This window comes from Crinia signifera, chromosome 3, assembly GCF_055691185.1.
Source record: "Crinia signifera chromosome 3, ASM5569118v1, whole genome shotgun sequence".
NCBI classification, from domain to species: domain Eukaryota; kingdom Metazoa; phylum Chordata; class Amphibia; order Anura; family Myobatrachidae; genus Crinia; species Crinia signifera.
The window spans coordinates 13669755-13688565 of record NC_139219.1 but is presented as its reverse complement, the minus strand read 5'-3'; the positions used below and the strand labels follow the sequence as shown (position 1 = coordinate 13688565).

The 18811-nt window shown below is 49.4% G+C and overlaps 1 long non-coding RNA gene across 1 annotated transcript; it reads right to left on the bottom strand.

Annotated features, from left to right (window-relative positions):
- Positions 1-15900: 15900 nt before the first annotated feature.
- LOC146062446 (uncharacterized) lies at positions 15901-17201 on the bottom strand. The gene is made up of 3 exons (XR_014471322.1): positions 17020-17201; positions 16815-16916; positions 15901-15996 (listed from the first exon to the last, which is right to left on the bottom strand). It is a non-coding gene; the product is annotated as an uncharacterized LOC146062446 (long non-coding RNA).
- Between the last annotated feature and the right edge of the window lie 1610 nt (positions 17202-18811).

The window sequence follows — 18811 nt, the reverse complement described above, 5'->3', positions numbered from 1 at the left end:
ATTCAGACCTGATTGGGGCTGAGGGAATTAGCACCGGCCAGCGATTAAGTAGACGCCACCCCACAATAGTGAAGTCCCAACTAGTGAATGGATGTGAACAACTAGCAAAGTATTTGCAGCCTAGCGAAAATCTGAAAAACCCGTCGCAAGCCGCTCATCAAATGATTTTTCCGCTGGGCATCAGTCATCGCAAGCTAGGAGTAGCCAGGGACTTACTCATTGGACGTGATAAATACAGACATATCCGGCCCACAGCTGATGTTACACACCCACCCGTAAAACGCTTGAGCACACCTGCATTTTCCTAGGCACGCCTAGCGTTTTTATTAGCACTCACGCTAAAGTTACCACCCCCAGAGACCTCCATCACCTTGTGAACGGCCAGTTACCACCCCCAGACACCTACTTCCTGTCCATCACCTTGTGAACGGCCATTCACCACCCCCAGACTCCTACTTCCTGTCCATCACATTGTGAATGGCCAGTTACCACCCCCAGACACCTACTTCCTGTCCATCACCTTGTGAATGGCTGGTTACCACCCCCAGACTCCTACTTCCTGTCCATTACCTTGTGAATGGCCGGTTACCACCCCCAGACACCTACTTCCTGTCCATCACCTTGTGAACGACCAGTCACCACCCCCAGACTCCTACTTCCTGTCCATCACATTGTGAACGGCTGGTTACCACCCCCAGACTCCTACTTCCTGTCTATCACTTTGTGAATGGCCGGTTACCACCCCCAGACTCCTACTTCCTGTCCATCACCTTATGAACGTCCAGTTACCACCCCCAGACACCTACTTCCTGTCCATCACCTTATGAACGTCCAGTTACCACCCCCAGACTCCTACTTCCTGTCCATCACCTTATGAACGTCCAGTTACCACCCCCAGACGCCTACTTCCTGTCTATCACCTTGTGAACAGCTGGTTACCACCCCCAGACTCCTACTTCCTGTCTATCACCTTGTGAACGGCTGGTTACCACCCCCAGACTCCTACTTCCTGTCCATCACCTTGTGAACGGCCGGTTACCACCCCCAGACTCCTACTTCCTGTCCATCACCTTGTGAACGGCCGGTTACCACCCCCAGACTCCTACTTCCTGTCCATCACCTTGTGAACGGCCGGTTACCAACCCCAGATTCCTACTTCCTGTCCATCACCTTGTGAACGGCCGGTTACCACCCCCAGACTCCTACTTCCTGTCCATCACCTTGCACACGGCTATAGAAGGAAAAAAGTAGCAAGATTCCTCCGCTAGCAGGTGTCGCGCACATGCGCAGTTCATGGATAATCGGCCGCTGTGGGAATTTGCTCAGCAGCTATCAGGTGTGCCTCATTCTGTGCTACATGTACCCAGGGCCGGTGCAAGGCACCGGAGCGCCCCAGGCGAGTCAGGGTGGGGGCGCCCCGGTGCCGGGGGGGGGGGGGGGTGGTGTACCTGTCCTGCGGCTGTGTATATAAAGCTTGCGGCGGCTTGCCAATCAGCGTGTGGCCAGTGTTTCCACAACAGAAGCGCTTCCGCGTACCCAGGCGGATAGCGCTCGTTATTTCTTGACTGCAGGGACCCCCCGCTGCCGCAAGCTTTATATACACAGCCGCAGGACAGGTACCCCCGCGGCACGGGGGGGGGGGGGGGGGCGAAATGCCGCCCTCCAGTGGCCGGAGCCCTAGGCAAATGCCTAGATTTGCCTAGTGGTGGCGCCGGCCCTGCATGTACCTCGAAAAATATATTAATTCAAAAGTCCATTTATGTATTTCGGTGGACTAGGAGCAAGATAAGAAGTTGCTAATGATTGTAATATCTTGTCTATACACTACACTTATGGGTGCACATTGATATAATAATTTCCCAAGATTTGTACCATCTCCAACGCATGCAGTGGGAGCCTGCCGCCCCTCCAGCAGCTCCCACCGGAATGGAAGCAGACCTGGCCAGATTTTGAGTTCGAGAGGGGGCAAAGCAATGGGTAGTTCAATGGCAGGGCCAGTCAAACCAGCAATGGGGAAGACTGAGGTGGCCTAGGATATGCACATGCAGAGTCCAGTCAGTAGTCTGTTAATACTAATGCAGAGTTGGGCTGTGGAATGAGGGTCAAGTTGGGAGAATGCAGTGGTAGTGTCCCACGCCTCTAGTGGGGGTGTGGATAGCTGCCACAAAGGTGTGGCTAACCATTACAGAGTGTATTGTTTGGGCCACTTGATGCCGGTATTGCACAGCGGGGGGCGGGGCTACAATGACACAAACGTGTAATTTGGTCCCACGAGCCCTGCCGACGGGAGGAGTGCGGGAGACAGGTAGAAATCCAGGAGGCTTGCCCCCCTATCCGGCGGGGCCGGGAGGGGGTCCGGGAGGCGGTCCCAATATCCCTCCTGGCCATTCCGGGAGGGTAGGCAACCCTGGTATAATGTATAATTTAAGTGCATAGTCTGCAACCTGATCACTAGAGGAGGAGGTAGGATCCCAGGCTGCGGCCCACCAGGGGTTCCCTCTGTAACCCTGAGGACCAGTCCAACCCTGTACTCATGTAACTTAAACTATAGATATGGAAACGCAAGTGAACAAAGTAACTTTACGCATGTGCAAATGAGGCATTTTTACATTCATGTGTAAATGAGGCTGATAGTATACAAGCTGAGAGAGTGTAATACTGTTATTACTCTTCCAAATAGGGGTCATTCCATTTCATAAACACGAAGGAGAAATTGTGCAACACTGTAGGAACTGACCCACAATAACCCCTCCGGCAGCAGCTGAGGATCGTCAGACATCTCTTTTACTGAATAATCTTATTGTCACATATACAGAAACACCTTGGAAGGTAACAGCACCTCATGCTAAATATGAAGCGTTCCAGCATCATGTGCCGGAGCCTTTGCACTTAACCCACACCAGCTTCTCACTGTCATGTTACAGGCTGTGTGCTGGAAGCTGATTGGTCGTTTGTTTATCTCTGTGCAAGCTTTGATAAGTGGACAATGTTTACAGTAGTCTATGAGTCAGAACATTCCCTTCCCTTATCCTATCCATACCCTGTTACATACATATAATACTGAGTAAGTAAAACAAGACATTGGTTCCCTCAGCTCACTAAGTGGTATTAGTAACCAGTCTTGAACACTACATGATAATAGAATTCAGAGATATTGGTTACATATACCTGCGCAGGTGTATGACATGCCACCAAGCCGCGTCATGGCTTCTCTGTATATTGGGGGTCCTTAGCGCTATATCTAGGTGCAGTATGCGGCACCCCAAAAACTGTCATAAGCTAGAAAGCCCCGTGCAGCACGCCAGTGATATACTAAGTGTTAATACATTTTAGTGAGAGGAAGCCGAAGCTATATATATATGTAGAGAGAGAGAGAAAATTAAAAAAATGAAATGTAATTAAAATTAAAGAGAGATGTGGTGACATTTTATGGGATGAGATTTTTTTTTTTTTTTGCGATTTTTTTCGCAAAAAACGGCCGAAATCGCATGTTTTTCCATTTTCGCATATTTAATGAGCTGTGAAAAAAGTGCGATTTTGGCAAACAAATTGGACATTCTGGAAATGCGATGGCTGTTTTTCGCAGCACATCGCATCCAGATATTTTCACATTGAAAAGTATACAAATCGCATATTTAATGGTATGCGATTTGTATAAATGTGTCTAAAATTCGCCCAAAAATCAGACCAGGTTCTGATGGGCGAATTAGCCAGAACCCTGCACAGATCATTGAGATCTGTGCAGGGTTCTGGTGGAAAAAAAGGGTTAAACAGTTAAAAAAAAAACTGCGCGGGGCTCCCCCGCCAGAGCATAACCAGCCCCGGGCTCATCGAGCCGATGCTGGTGACATAAAATCACGGTCCCCGACAAATAGGGGTCCCCTTGATTTAATGAAACCAGCACCAGGCTCAAGGTCCGGCGCTGGTTCCCAAAATACAGGGGGACAAAATGGCTAGGGGTCCCCCGCATTTCAAGAACCAGCACCAGACCCAACCAGCCAGCAGGGTAATGCCACAGCCGGGGGACACTTATTATATAAGGTCCCGCGGCCAAAGCATTATCCCCCTGGCTGGTCAGCATGGGCAGAAGTCCTGGGGAAGTGGGGACCCCCCCAAAGAAGGGGTCCCCCCCCTCCAGGACTTACCAGCCCATGCTGAAAGTCCGGGGCTGTCCCCGATGCCCCTGGACGGTGGGCATCGGGCTGATGAAAAGTGTAAAAAAAGAATAAAAACTATTGTCTTATACTGTAGAACTATGAGTCCCAGCAAGCCTACCCCGCATGCTGGGACTTGGAGAACCACAAGTCCCAGCATGCGGGGCATTAAAGGGCCCGCTGGCACTTGTAGTTCCACAGTACAAGAAATAGTTAAATAAAACACACACTGACACCCAGAAAAATAAACGTTTAATACATCCACAGCCCACACATACTGATACATACCGAGAAAGTAGGCTCCTGATTGGCCGCTAGGCAGCCAATAGAATCAGTCTGAGGAGAGGCGCGGAAGATGAAAATCTCTGCGTCGCTCCAGTCCGTGAGCGGGTACCAGCCAGGAGCAGCGCGTCTGGAGCTGAAGATGCCGGGGTCGTCGCCGGGGACCAGGTGAGGAGGATTTCTTTCCTCAGGTACCCCTTTGGATTACTACGGATCCAGGACCCCGGAATCTTCAGCCCAGGAGCCCCAGACCAGCCCCGGAACCAGGACCAAGGCCCCGGAACCAGACTCTTCAGCCCCGGAACCAGGACCAAGGCCCCGGAACTGGACTCTTCAGCCCTGGACCAGCCCCGGAACCAGGACCAAGGCCCCGGAACCGGACTCTTCAGCCCTGGAGCCCCGGACCAGCCCCGGAACCAGGACCAAGGCCCCGGAACCGGACTCTTCAGCCCAGGAGCCAGGACCCCAGATCCAGGGACCGACCCACGGGCTCAAGGTAGGTAAGTATCAGTATGTGTGGGCTGTGGATGTATTAAACGTTTATTTTTCTGGGTGTCAGTGTGTGTTTTATTTAACTATTTCTTTTACTGTGGAACTACAAGTGCCAGCGGGCCCTTTAATGCCCCGCATGCTGGTACTTGTGGTTCTCCAAGTCCCAGCATGCGGGGTGGGGTGCTGGGACTCATAGGCCCTTATTCTGGTTGGTGCGTATATTTCCGATTTATTTCGGAGAGGTTCGCACGCCACGCTGTGCAGACATCGTACGAAAAAACGCCCACCGGTCCTCCGCATTCGGACGGACTCACTCTTTAAGAAGAGGGCGTGTTTACGGACGACATCCAAACCTTTGCGTGTGCGGTGGACACACACATATTCTGCACTGTCTTACAGCGTATGCACGGTCTTACCGCGTCAGAACGGACGGGAACCTGCCCGTACGTACCGATGCGGTGTATTTATGCACAAATCACCACTATTATCTGAACACCGAAATCTGTAACATGACCCACTTATGCAATTAGGCAACCTCATTAAAAAGGGATTGTTTTTAATGGTCATCTATTATTTCTCAAATTGATAATTAAACACTTTACTACCACTTTAGATTAACCCTTACATCATGCTAAGTTCACAACATTCTTTCTTGCCCCTTTACGCCCATGTGTTATGTATGCATATTACATCATCAATTATTCTTCACATGCAAACACACACATACACATCAACACACTATGTACATCTTTACATTACCCTTCACTTTCAACCACTTGTATGCAATAAACCCATCTATATACTGTATATACCTTTTGCACCTTACATAAATAAACATCACTATTTATACCAATTGAAGCAATGAGAAGAGTGTAATTAATGAGTAATGAGTAAAGGAGTGGATTGTATTGTGTTCAGCTGAAATTGGTTGAGGTGCGCCCGTACTGATTGGGAGTTCCGAATGCCTAGCGCATGACCGAGTGGTGTCCGCAAAGCAATACTTGCTTATGAAGACCGCATGTTTCCTGCCTTTTTGTTCGCGTGCATTCGGTGTGCTGTCCGAATGTACGCGTACCATAATTAGTGCACTCCCTCGTGTACGCCCATGTTTACGCCCAGTTTAGCCCACTTTGAAACTACGCCCCTGTGTAGTTCCGAATGACGCCTATATTACGCCCATATTTCCCTAGTGAATGCGGTGCACATTTCTGTACGGTTTTGGTGAGAACAAGTACGGAGACCTTGCGTGGCACATGCGCATAGCGTTGCCCACGCATGCGCAGACGGCTAAAAAACGCCATCCGAAAGAGTGTGGGAAAGTACGCACAGACCAGAATAAGGCCCATAGTTCTACAGTATAAGACAATAGTTTTTATTCTTTTTTATACTTTTCATCAGCCCGATGCCCACCGCCCAGGGGCATCGGGGACAGCCCCGGACTTTCAGCATGGGCTGGTAAGTCCTGGAGGGGGGGGACCCCTTCTTTGGGGGGGTCCCCACTTCCCCAGGACCCCTGCCCATGCTGACCAGCCAGGGGGATAATGCTTTGGCTGCGGGACCTTATATAATAAGTGTCCCCCGGCTGTGGCATTACCCTGCTGGCTGGTTGGGTCTGGTGCTGGTTCTTGAAATGCGGGGGACCCCTAGTCATTTTGTCCCCCGTATTTTGGGAACCAGTGCCGGACCTTGAGCCTGGTGCTGGTTTCATTAAATCAAGGGGACCCCTATTTGTCGGGGACCGTGATTTTATGTCACCAGCACCGGCTCAATGAGCCCGGGGCTGGTTATGCTCTGGCGGGGGACCCCGCGCAGATTTTTATTTTAAATTGCGATTTCCTGCAAATGTGCGATTTACAGACCTGAAAATCGCACATTTTCAGGACTAAAGAAATCGCATCAAATCGCACTATTTGGGCCGTTTTTCGCATCTCATTAAATATGCGAAAAACGGCCCAATCTTGCGATTTTCAAAAGTGCGATTAGGTGCCGTAAAAAACATGCGGATTTTACCGCAACACATAGAATGTCACCCATAGTGTTAGTGAGTGAAAAGTGTTAATAGAATGTAAGGGCATGCCGCACTAAAGCCACCCAGCCCAACCAGTCCAGGGGCACCGCACCCCACACCACTGTTACCCTAAATTGGGTCTACAATTAACCAGCAAAGAGCCACATGATAATGGCTCCTTACTTGGTATATCCAAACTAAGAGCTACCTACCTTGGAGCAACCCCAGACTACTCCATGTGGTATATCAGGACCCACATCTCCTCCTAATATGGGCTCCCTTCTGCCTCTAACAACATACATACAGATAGTGGTAGATGCTCATACCTTTGAAAAAGTTGTCTGTGGATGACGAAACGCATCAGCCCAAGCGGTTACAGTCTGACTACCTTGGGATTACAAATAGAAGTTATTCTCACTTGGACCAACTCTCCCTCTCCCAATCCTTTCCATCTGCTGGACATTTACACTGGACACCACAAGGGACACCACCACTTGCCATTCACTGGACCTTCCTACTAAGGATTGAAACCAAGTATCCATATACAACCGGGATCAGGTTCAAAATCTCCAGTCAGGTTTATGGACACCCGCCATTCCAGTTTCCACTGAAATCTAAGTGGGAGATTGTGATTATTCCATTCGGGAGAGTAACCCTGGGAACAAGTGAGATACCGCTTATTGTTTATATTTGCCTAACTATTTATGTGATCCCTATCACGCTTTTTACCAGTACTTTATATTATTTTATGCAATTGCTTTTAAGTTATTGTTTTTTTAATTAGTAAAAATAAAATATTTGTAATACCCAATTGGTCAAACATATTTTCATTTACTGTATAGCGCTCCACCACCCCTTGGGTGTGTTTTTTTCTTCTGTGCATTTTCTGGGGGCTGACCTCCCCACGGTGTGAGCAACTTGCCAAATAACTCATCCAGAAGCGCCTGTATATATTTCTCCACCCAGGTGGTTTAATATACAACATTGATCTCACATCTAGCTTGTGATTTCCTTACCCTGTCTACATCCCTCCCCCTGCTCTGATAGGCCTTGTGCCATCCTAATTAACATGTCACCTAGTGTAACCTGGGGAATTTATGCTCCCTCACTGCTTACTCTGCATTCGTGATTCTTGAAACCCAAAGCCAATATGAAAACCAACACGCAATCTTCAATTCATTTCAAATATTCTCCCAATTCTATTCCTTTTGATCTACACATTTACCACAAAACCTGACAGCATGGACAGGATGGGACGGTGAGCAGCATTCTCTCCCTCCTGACATGTGGTACATACAGGGACAGGAGCTGGAACATTTGTGAATGGATGCCCTGCTCTTGTGATAGATCATAGTTGCCGACTTTTGAGCTGCCCTCTCCGGGAGAGGGCAGCCAGCTCTGTCAAGCAGGGGGATGGGGCCATTTCCAGGACTGGAAAAAGAGGCGGTCCGGGGGCGTGGCCACACAGATGATGGCCTGTTGGGGGCATGTCTACAGTGTCATGGCATTTTAGCCCCGCCCCCCGCCGTGCAATGCCGGTATTTCAGTCATTGCACTGCGGGGGGCGGGGCTAAAATTCGGCCGAGGGACACTGGGGGGGATATGCGGGAGGATTGCCACCCTTTCCGGGGGACCAGATTTCCGGGACCCTCCCGGCCATTCCGGGAGGGTAGGCAACCCCAGTAGCGCACGCAGGGGGGGTTTCTGAGTACCCAGAAACCCCCCAGGAGTCTAAGGGCCCTATGCTGAAAGCTGAGGGTCCACTCTTTCCACGGATACAAGAATTTTAAAAATCGGCCCTTGGGAACCGGAGATATCTGACTTCAAAGCAGTGGTCCCCATCCAAGCTTGTTAATTGCTGTTGCCAGTCATATATTTCAGGTCCTGTCTGACTTTTCTGAGGGTATATTCCAAAAGCTGGGACTCTCCCCCTTTGAAGGACACTAGTAGCTTGTCTCTACTGTTCCCAGAACCAGAGTTATCAGCCTTAAAGCAGCTGGTTACTGCTCCAGCTCCACACACCTGGTATGTAGTTTTATATTCTCATTGGCGGATTGCTCTGTCTCCTGAACTCTGATCCCCTAGTCCCCAATAACATTTGGTAGGTCGGATTCTCTAGTTTTTAATTCCATTAAAATCTAAGAAATCTATTTCTGGGAACTGGAGATATCTGCAGTCAAGCAAGCTGTCCTCCCACCAGAAAATTATGAATAATAAGCCCACTCCACTATACAGATGTAGCGGGATTCATCTTTGCAGGGGATGGAGATGGCGTCGCCATCGCCATCCCCTGCCCCGCCGCCATCTGTATGCCGGAAGGGGACACGCGCGCACGAGGTGCGCGCGTCCCCTTCCGACGGTGCTGCTCTCGGTCGCCCGGTGCCCACACCGGGCGACCGCACCCCCCCCACAGTGGCCAGAGGTCCCCCCCAGCACTATCGAGCGGGAGGCGGACAGTATTGCGTCCGCCTCGCCGCTTGGATACTCAGTCTCAGTCAGATAGAGGCGCCGTGTTGCTGGCGGATCGCCAGCAGCATGCTGCTGGCAATTCGCCAGCAACACTGAGGCCAGATTCATCTGTACACCCCTCCTCTGAATATTAAACATCCTCTACCACCCTAGAAGTTATGTATCAGGGCCCCTTCATTCAGCCCAATGTCCCCTTCTCCCACCCCATCTCCCACCATCTGTGCAGTAAAGGGGTAATTAGTGGAAATTACTGATCCAGGCCCTACATGCTGAGCGGTTGATCTAACACCCCTACTACCCGCGGAACATCAAAGCTTCCCCCACCCCTACCGCTGGAGGATTGGTAGGTGCCCCAATACATTGCTATGCCCAGGGGTCTACACTGCTGTTGACGCCCCTGTATGTGTATATATATATATATATATATATATATATATATAAATATATGTATATATGTGTGTGTGTGTATATGTATATATTTTATTATTATTAATATACATTTGGTCTATCTATAATACTTTAACTGACCCGGCATATACAGGGTCACCTAAGTGTCCATCTCCGTGCTTAGCTCCGCCCCTCTGGAAACCCCCTTCTGAAAATCCTGCGTTTGCCACTGGGCAACCCTGTGATAGATACTCCCCTGGTAAGCTCCTACTCTGTACATTGCTAATTCAATATGCACTAAGGGCCTAATTCAGACATAATCGCATTCCTGTTCATTTGCAGAGGCCTGCGATCAGGTATAAGCCTCCCGTATACGCGGCTGCAATAGAAAATGGCGGTGAGCAAAGCCATTCTTTAATTATGGTGTCACTGTGAGCCCCCTTTTTATGTCCATTTTCAAGGCTAAGTGCTTTTACCCATTCAGAATGCAGTGGGTGGAGACTGCGCTGGAGAGTGAGGTGATAGTTGAACAATTCTTTGTTATGTGGGATAAGCTACATCCCATATTTCAGCTTCCATGCTGCTCTAAACTAATCAAGAGACCTGCCCACACTCGTCTCACACACAACTTATTGGTCCCACATCAGTCAGGCTTTTGGGGGTTATTCTGGTCCACTCCTTCTGGCAAATTCCTTCTTAGATGGACAAAACCATGTGCACTGCAGGGGGGCAGATGTAACATGTGCAGAGAGAATTAGATCTGGGTAAGTTATTTTGTTTCTGGGCAGGGAAAATACTGACTGCTTTATTTTTACACTGCAATATAGATCTCACTTTGAAGTAAAACCCCACCCGAATCTAACTCTCTCTGCACAAGTAACATCTGCCCCACCTGCAGTGCACGTGGTTTTGTCCATCTAAGAAGGAATTTGATAGAAGGAGTGAACAAGAATAACCCCCTTTGTTCCCAATACTCCACAGAGACAGCACTGACTACAGTAGTGAATAATCACTGCTAATTCTACAGGGTAGATGTCAGAGGCGTAGCTATGCTGTGGCAGCCCCCGCCATGGCTTGGAGGAGCCAGCGCCTGCTGAGCACACTGAGAACTGAAGAGCGGTCACTGTCTGCACACAGAGCTGGAGCTGGCTGCTCAGCACGCTCTGCAGTGCAGGAAGGCACCGACCTGGACAAGCGTCTCGGCTCTCCCTGCTGCTCCTGTTAAACAGCTGACAGGCAGCAGCAAGCTACAGCGGTGGAGAAGAAAGTACTGCAGCCCGATCCCCCTGGTCGGTCTTCTCTCTCCTCAGGTAAACACACACAGGCTCCCCACTGCTGCTGTGTAACCTGCTTCTCACTGGCAGATGTCTGCCTGTGAGGAAGAAACTCAAAGCTGTTATTACCAGTTCCCACGGCCCCCTCTCTGACAGGTTGTAAACCCTCCCTCCCCCACTATGGAGTCTCAGGGTACCCAGTTAACGCACTAAAACCTCCAGTCCCAGCAGCTCAGAAGCTTCCTCTCTGCATTTCCTCCTGTACGTGTTGCTCCGCCCCCAAATCTCCTGCTACGGTACAGCTTCTCAGAACTTCTGCTGTCCTCCCCTGCTTACTGTAAGTCTAGAATCCTATCACCAACTGTGCCACTGCCTCTACCTACCCCATGTGTGTCCCTGCCCACCCCATGTGTGCCCCTGCCCACCCCATGTGTGCCCCTGCCCACCATATGTGTGCCCCTGCCCACCCCATGTGTGTCCATCCCACCCCATGTGTGCCCCTGCCCACCCCATGTGTGTCCCTGCCTACCCCATGTGTGTCCCTGTCCATCATATGTGTGCCCCTGCTCCTGCCCACCCCATGTGTGCTCCTACCCACCCCATGTGTGCACCTACCCACCCCATGTGTGCCCCTGTCCATCATATGTGTGCCCTTGCTCCTGCCCACCCCATGTGTGCCCCTGCCCACCCCATGTGTGTCCCTGTCCATCATATGTGTGCCCTTGCTCCTGTCCACCCCATGTGTGCTCCTACCCACCCCATGTGTGCACCTACCCACCCCATGTGTGCCCCTGTCCATCATATGTGTGCCCTTGCTCCTGCCCACCCCATGTGTGTCCATCCCACCCTATGTGTGCCCCTGCCCACCCCATGTGTGTCCCTGTCCATCATATGTGTGCCCTTGCTCCTGCCCACCCCATGTGTGCCCCTGCTCACCCCATGTGTGCCCCTACCCAACCCATGTGTGTCCCTGTCCATCATATGTGTGCCCTTGCTCCTGCCCACCCCATGTGTGCCCTTTCCACCCCATGTGTGACCCTTTGCCATCTCTACCTCTGACCCCCCCATGTGTTCCTCTGTTGCTTTTCCCATCTGTACCTCTGCAGCTCTGCTATGTCCTTATGTGTACCCATGCCTCCCCTCCATGACTGTTTGCTGCAAGACCAACACAAGACCATGTACAGCGCCACACATTTGAAGAATGCAGGTAAGCACAATTTTTTAGTAGTAAAGCACTGGGGAGGGTCTGTGTGGATGTGGGGAGGGTTCTGCTCCTTCTCCCCATGGTGACTTACTGCCTGACATCTATTGAGTGTTACCTTATGTCTAGCGTACAGTGTAAGGTGCATTACAGTGTATGGTGTGTAGTGTAAGTGGCGTACATTGTAAGTGGCATTATGTGTGTGGCGTACAGTGTAAGTGGCATTATGGTGTGTGACGTACAGTGTAAGTGGCATTGTGTGTGGTGTACAATGTAAGTGGCATTATATGTGTGGTGTACAGTGTGTGGCATTATGTGTGTGGCGTACAGTGTAAGTGGCATTACGGTGTGTGGCGTACAGTGTAAGTGGCATTACGGTGTGTGGTGTACAGTGTAAGTGGCATTGTGTGTGGTGTACAATGTAAGTGGCATTATGGTGTGTGGCGTACAGTGTAAGTGGCATTTTGGTGTGTGGCATACAGTGTAAGTGGCATTATGTGTGTGGTATACAGTTTAAGTGGCATTATGTGTGTGGCGTACAGTGTAAGTGGCATTATGGTGTGTGGCGTACAGTTTAAATTGTATTACGGTATGTAGTATATAGTGTAAGTGGCATTATGTGTGTGGCGTACAGTGTAAGTGGCATTACAGTTTGTGGCGTACAGTGTAATCGGCAATACAGTGTGTGGCGTACAGTGTAAGTGGCATTATGTGTGTGGTGTACAGTGTAAGTGGCATTATGTGTGTGGCATTACAGTGTAAGTGGCATTACAGTGTGTGGCATACAGTGTAAGTGGCATTATGTGTGTGGAGTATAGTGTAAGTGGCATTACAGTGTGTGGCGTAAAGTGTAAGTGGCATTACAGTGTGTGGCATACAGTGTAAGTGGCATTATGTGTGTGTGGAGTACAGTGTAAGTGGCATTACAGTGTGTGGCGTACAGTGTAAGTGGCATTACAGTGTGTGGCATACAGTGTACGTGAAATGATTGTGTAAGCAGCATTATGGGGGGGGGGGGGCAGATACTATTTTGGCAGGGGGGGGGGCAAAATTTATAGTTACGCCACTGGTAGATGTATGAAGCAGTGATAAGGGAGGAGAAGTGAGCTAAGGACATTACTAACGACTTATTCTTCTAGATCTCTCTGCTGGTTTTGATACTGTTGACCACACACTTCTCATACAAACAGTACAATTCCTAGGTCTTCAGGATACAGCCCTTTCTTGGTTCTCATCCTACCTACACTCTCTATCAGTGTTGTTTTCCCTGATTCCACCTCCTCTTTGCTACCTCTATCAGTTGGAGTACCTCAGGGATCATGGGCCCTACACATGGAGAGATTTGTGCCAGAGATTCATAACGGGAGATTCAGCATGAGAGATTTAAAATATCAGCACTGTGAGGCAGTAATGTAACCATTACACCGTCCGTACTGCCCCATATATATAACACATGGTGGGAATAGAACTCGTGACCTCAGCGCTGTGAGGCAGTAATGTAACCATTACACCATCCGTACTGCCCTGTATATATAACACATGGTGGGGATAGAACCCATGACCTCAGTGCTGTGAGGCAGTAATGCTAACCATTACACCGTCCGTACTGCCCCGTATATATAACACATGGTGGGGATAGAACCCATGACCTCAGCACTGTGAGGCAGTAATGCTAACCATTACACCGTCCGTACTGCCCCGTATATATAACACATGGTGGGGATAGAACCCATGACCTCAGCGCTGTGAGGCAGTAATGCTAACCATTACACCACTAGTACTGCCCCATATATATAACACATGGTGGGGATAGAACCCATGACCTCAGCACTGTGAGGCAGTAATGCTAACCATTACACCGTCCGTACTGCCCCGTATATATAACACATGGTGGGGATAGAACCCATGACCTCAGCGCTGTGAGGCAGTAATGCTAACCATTACACCACTAGTACTGCCCCGTATATATAACACATGGTGGGGATAGAACCCATGACCTCAGTGCTGTGAGACAGTAATGCTAACCATTACATCGTCCGTACTGCCCCGTATATATAACACATGGTGGGATAGAACCCATGACCTCAGTGCTGTGAGACAGTAATGCTAACCATTACATCGTCCGTACTGCCCCGTATATATAACACATGGTGGGAATAGAACCCATGACCTCTGTGCTGTGAGGCAGTAATGTAACCATTACACCGTCCGTACTGCCCCATACATATAACACATGGTGGGGATAGAACCCATGACCTCAGCACTGTGAGGCAGTAATGTAACCATTACACCGTCCGTACTGCCCCATACATATAACACATGGTGGGGATAGAACCCATGACCTCAGCACTGTGAGGCAGTAATGCTAACCATTACACCATCCGTACTGCCCCGTATATATAACACATGGTGGGGATAGAACCCATGACCTCAGTGCTGTGAGGCAGTAATACTAACCATTACACCATCCGTACTGCCCCGTATATATAACACATGGTGGGAATAGAACCCATGACCTCAGTGCTGTGAGACAGTAATGTAACCATTACACCATCCGTACTGCCCCGTATATATAACACATGGTGGGGATAGAACCCATGACCTCAGCGCTGTGAGGCAGTAATGTAACCATTACACCATCCGTACTGCCCCATATATATAACACATGGTGGGGATAGAACCCATGACCTCAGTGCTGTGAGGCAGTGATGTAACCATTATACCCTCTGTACTGCCCTGTTTAGGTGATTTTTAGGGGGAAATTTACTATTACGGCCGATCCCAGTACAACCGGGATCGGCTATATCTGACCTGAAAATATGAATGAGAAATTGACTTAGCTGTCATATTTTTCTCATTCGTATTTTCCGATTTAGTGGCCATATATATGTCGCCAAATACAAATGGAGTGGCAGCATTGCACGGATCAGTGGGATCCCTGCAATGCTGTCCAGTGTAAAATATTGAATGAATGAATAAATAATTTAAAAAAAAATTCGGCGTGGGGTCTCCCCCACGGCTAGAACCAGCCTCAGGCTCAAAGAACCAGTTCTGGTTTTGGAAATTGAGGGGCCAAAAATGTTGGGGTTCCCTCGGATTTCTAAAACCAGCACCAGGCTCAAGGGCCAGTCCTGGTTCCCAAAATACGGGGGACAAAATGAGTAGGGGTCCCCCGTATTTTGGCAACCAGCACCAGGCCCAAACAGCCAACAGGCTAATGCCACAGCTAGGGTAACTTTTTACGCAAGTTCTCCTGGCCAAAGCATTCATCCCTGCGGCTGGTCAGGCCGGGCAGGGACCCTGGGGGAAGGAGTCGTCCCCCCCCCCCCCCTCCAGGATACCCCCTGCCCGGCCTGGCGCCCGGGGCTGTCCCCAGTGCCCCAGGGCGGTGGGCACCGGGCTGATTGTAATATTAAAAATAGAATATATTATTCTACATTATTGTGGAACTACAAGTCCCAGCAAGCCTACACCGCATGCTGGGACTTGGAGAACCACAAGTCCCAGCCTGCGGAGCAATAAAAGGCCAGCTGGTACTTGTAGTTCTACAACAATGCAGAATAGTTTAAAAAAACACACACATAATAAAAATAGAACTTTATTACATACTACGATGACACACACTGTACTTACCTATAGGTCCTCTGCTGGTCGGTCCTCTTGTCCACTAGAATCTGTTTGTGTGTCGGGTCCTGCTGCTCCAGGAGAGGTGCCGCTGTATCTTTTATGCTGCAGGAAAAGGTGGTTAAGACCCGGAGCAGGCAGTTGTATTGCTGCAGTGTCTCAGTTGTTGGCTCCGGACGGGGTCAGAGTGGTGCCATCCCCCCCGCCTCGTGTCCCGCTGCTGGCAGTGCTGCGCAGCGGCAATCAAAAGAATCCGCCGGAGCGTCTGCCAGGAAGGAGAGGCTGTACCGGGCAGCAGCACTCATCCCGGGGACATTCACCTGGCCGCCGCCGGGAACCTACCACCCGCTGCCGCCGGGAACCTTCACCCCGCCGTCACAAGTGCCTGGTAAGCCCAAAAGCGCAGGGGGCAAAGTGGCACCAGTCGAGCCGTCCTGCCCCCCACCCCCGACATCATGCCCAGCAGCAGACGGCTTCAATCGCTTAGAAGGCCACCACACAAGCAGAGATGTGTGGGACTTCTGAGCGACTATAACCGGCAGGGCTGTTATACTGTACATCGCGGCCCCGCATTTCTATCGCTGTGAGGGCTACACACGCAGCAATAGTCAGCCACTGTCTGAGCGATTTTGTAAAATGATGTAAAATCGCTCAGAAAGTGGCTCAATATCGCTCTGTGTGTAGGGCCCTTTAGTTCCTCTGCTTTTTTAATCTATACCACATCTCTTTTGGATTTCAATATCATCTATACATGGATGATACTCAGCTCTGCCTATCCTCCCCAGATCTTTCTCCATCTGTATTGGGACGTGTCACTGAATGCCTTTCTGCCGTTTTATCTTGGATGTCATCTTGCCACCTATAACTAAATATTTAAAAAACAGAATTATCGATATTTCCACCGACTAATAGTAGTTACTAACCTGATATCTCTATCACTGTTGAGAATTTGACAATCATTCCCCTGTAGGTCCCACGAGCTCACTGGCCAGGTGTCATCTGTCTCAAAATCATGTTACATACATCTGAAAAACATACCCAAAATATTACACAAGACACTGCTAAAACTAATCATGTTCTAATCGTCTCCTGCATTGATTATTGCAATGGTCTCTTTACTGAACTTACCAAAAAGAGACCTTCACCACTAATCTTCCTCGCTAGGCAACCATCGTCTGCGATTCCACTCTCTCCGTGCTTCCATTGGTTACCTGCATTGTATTGTATCAATATAAAATACTTTTGATTATACATAAAGCCATCCATGCCAACGTACATCTATTTGCTTATCTCAAAATATCTCCTTACCTGACCTCACAAGATCCCGATCTCTCATCCACACGCATTACTCACTCCCATTCATGATTTCATGAGGCCGCACCCACTCTGTGAAATGACTTCCCCCATACAATATGAGTCTCCTCCAGTCTCCAAACCTTCAAGCATTCCCTGGGAACTCACCTCTTCAGGCAAAGTTTATCCAACTTCAGAACCGCCCACATAGCCTTCATAAACCTTTCCAATTCAATGACATCCTCACTGTACAGACTAAACATAATCTTACTTATTTTCTCTTTCTTCACTTTCCCATCCTTATGACCCCATGCCAACATTGCTGGGTAACCGCGTCATTCAGCCCACCAAGCTGGTGGAACATTATGCAATAGATCAGGGGTAGGGAACCTCAGGCCCAGGGGCCCTATGCGGCCCCCGTAGCCAGTCTGAGTGGCCCACCCACTCGCCCGGAGGCTTTGCCAGGAGTCAAGGACAGGGGAATTCTTGTGAGAGGTCGGTAGTTTTCGAGAGATTCCTCTTAATCAACAGCAGCCGGAGACTGACAGTCCTATTCAGCGGCAGCCGCCGGAGCGCGGGACGGCTGCAGCAGGACAATTTGAAAGAGACATTTTTACATATGGCCCCCGAAGGATTTTTTTCCCCATACAAATGGCCCTTGGCACAAAAAAGGTTCCCCACCCCTGCAATAGATGATCTGTGACTTTCCCTTTCTCTATATCAGAGATTGTTCTGGAGAGGGATATTGTTTTGGGCCAGGAGGGGGTGAGGGAGGGTGAACAGTGTCGTTTTTGTTAATTTTTTTTATTTATTTTTTATTTGAAACTAAGGCTGCCCATACTCTTCATTCCTTCTCTTTTGACCACATCGGTGCGATAAATCAAAGAATTTTATGCACATCGAATGGGTCACGCGATGTAATGCGGGGGCCCGCCGCTCGAATCTCACGTCAATAGATATTATGTGCTGCACATAATATCTATTGAATTGCATGAGAGTTCACATGTGGTTTTTAACCATGCAGAATCGGTGATCGGCAGGTGGAGGGAGCGGGCGTCAGTGTAGTGCTGGTGGCAGCCATCGGTGTAGCTATCTCAGTCAGTCAGAAGGCTGTCCAGTGTTTGAAACTGTTTTCTTCAAATTCTGCCGCTGCCACTGCTCCTTCACAGCACTAGGCTACTTCGCCGCCCACCACGAGCCCCCTTCCGGAAACCGATGTGGCATCGCAGATGGCATGCAACATTGGGTGCTGGAAAAGGGCACTTTGGGCGCCATAAGATGCGATAGGACATCGTATTGCGATGTCCCAAAACATCCAATCGCATAAGTGTATGGGCACCATGCACATTAAATTGATACGGTTTCCTAGTAGCACATATTAGTGTCCAACCACAATGCACAATGGGGCAGATGTGTTAATCCTTAACAAGAGATAAATGCAAGTGTGATAAGGAGAGATAAACGTCCGGCCAATCACCTGCCAACTGCCATGTTACAGGCTGTGTTTGAAAAAAGTCAGTAAGGAGCTGATTGGCTGGACATTTATCTCTCCTTATCACACTTGAATTTATCTCTTGTTAAGGATTAATACATCTGCCCCAATGTCTTTATTTATGAAACCCGTTGC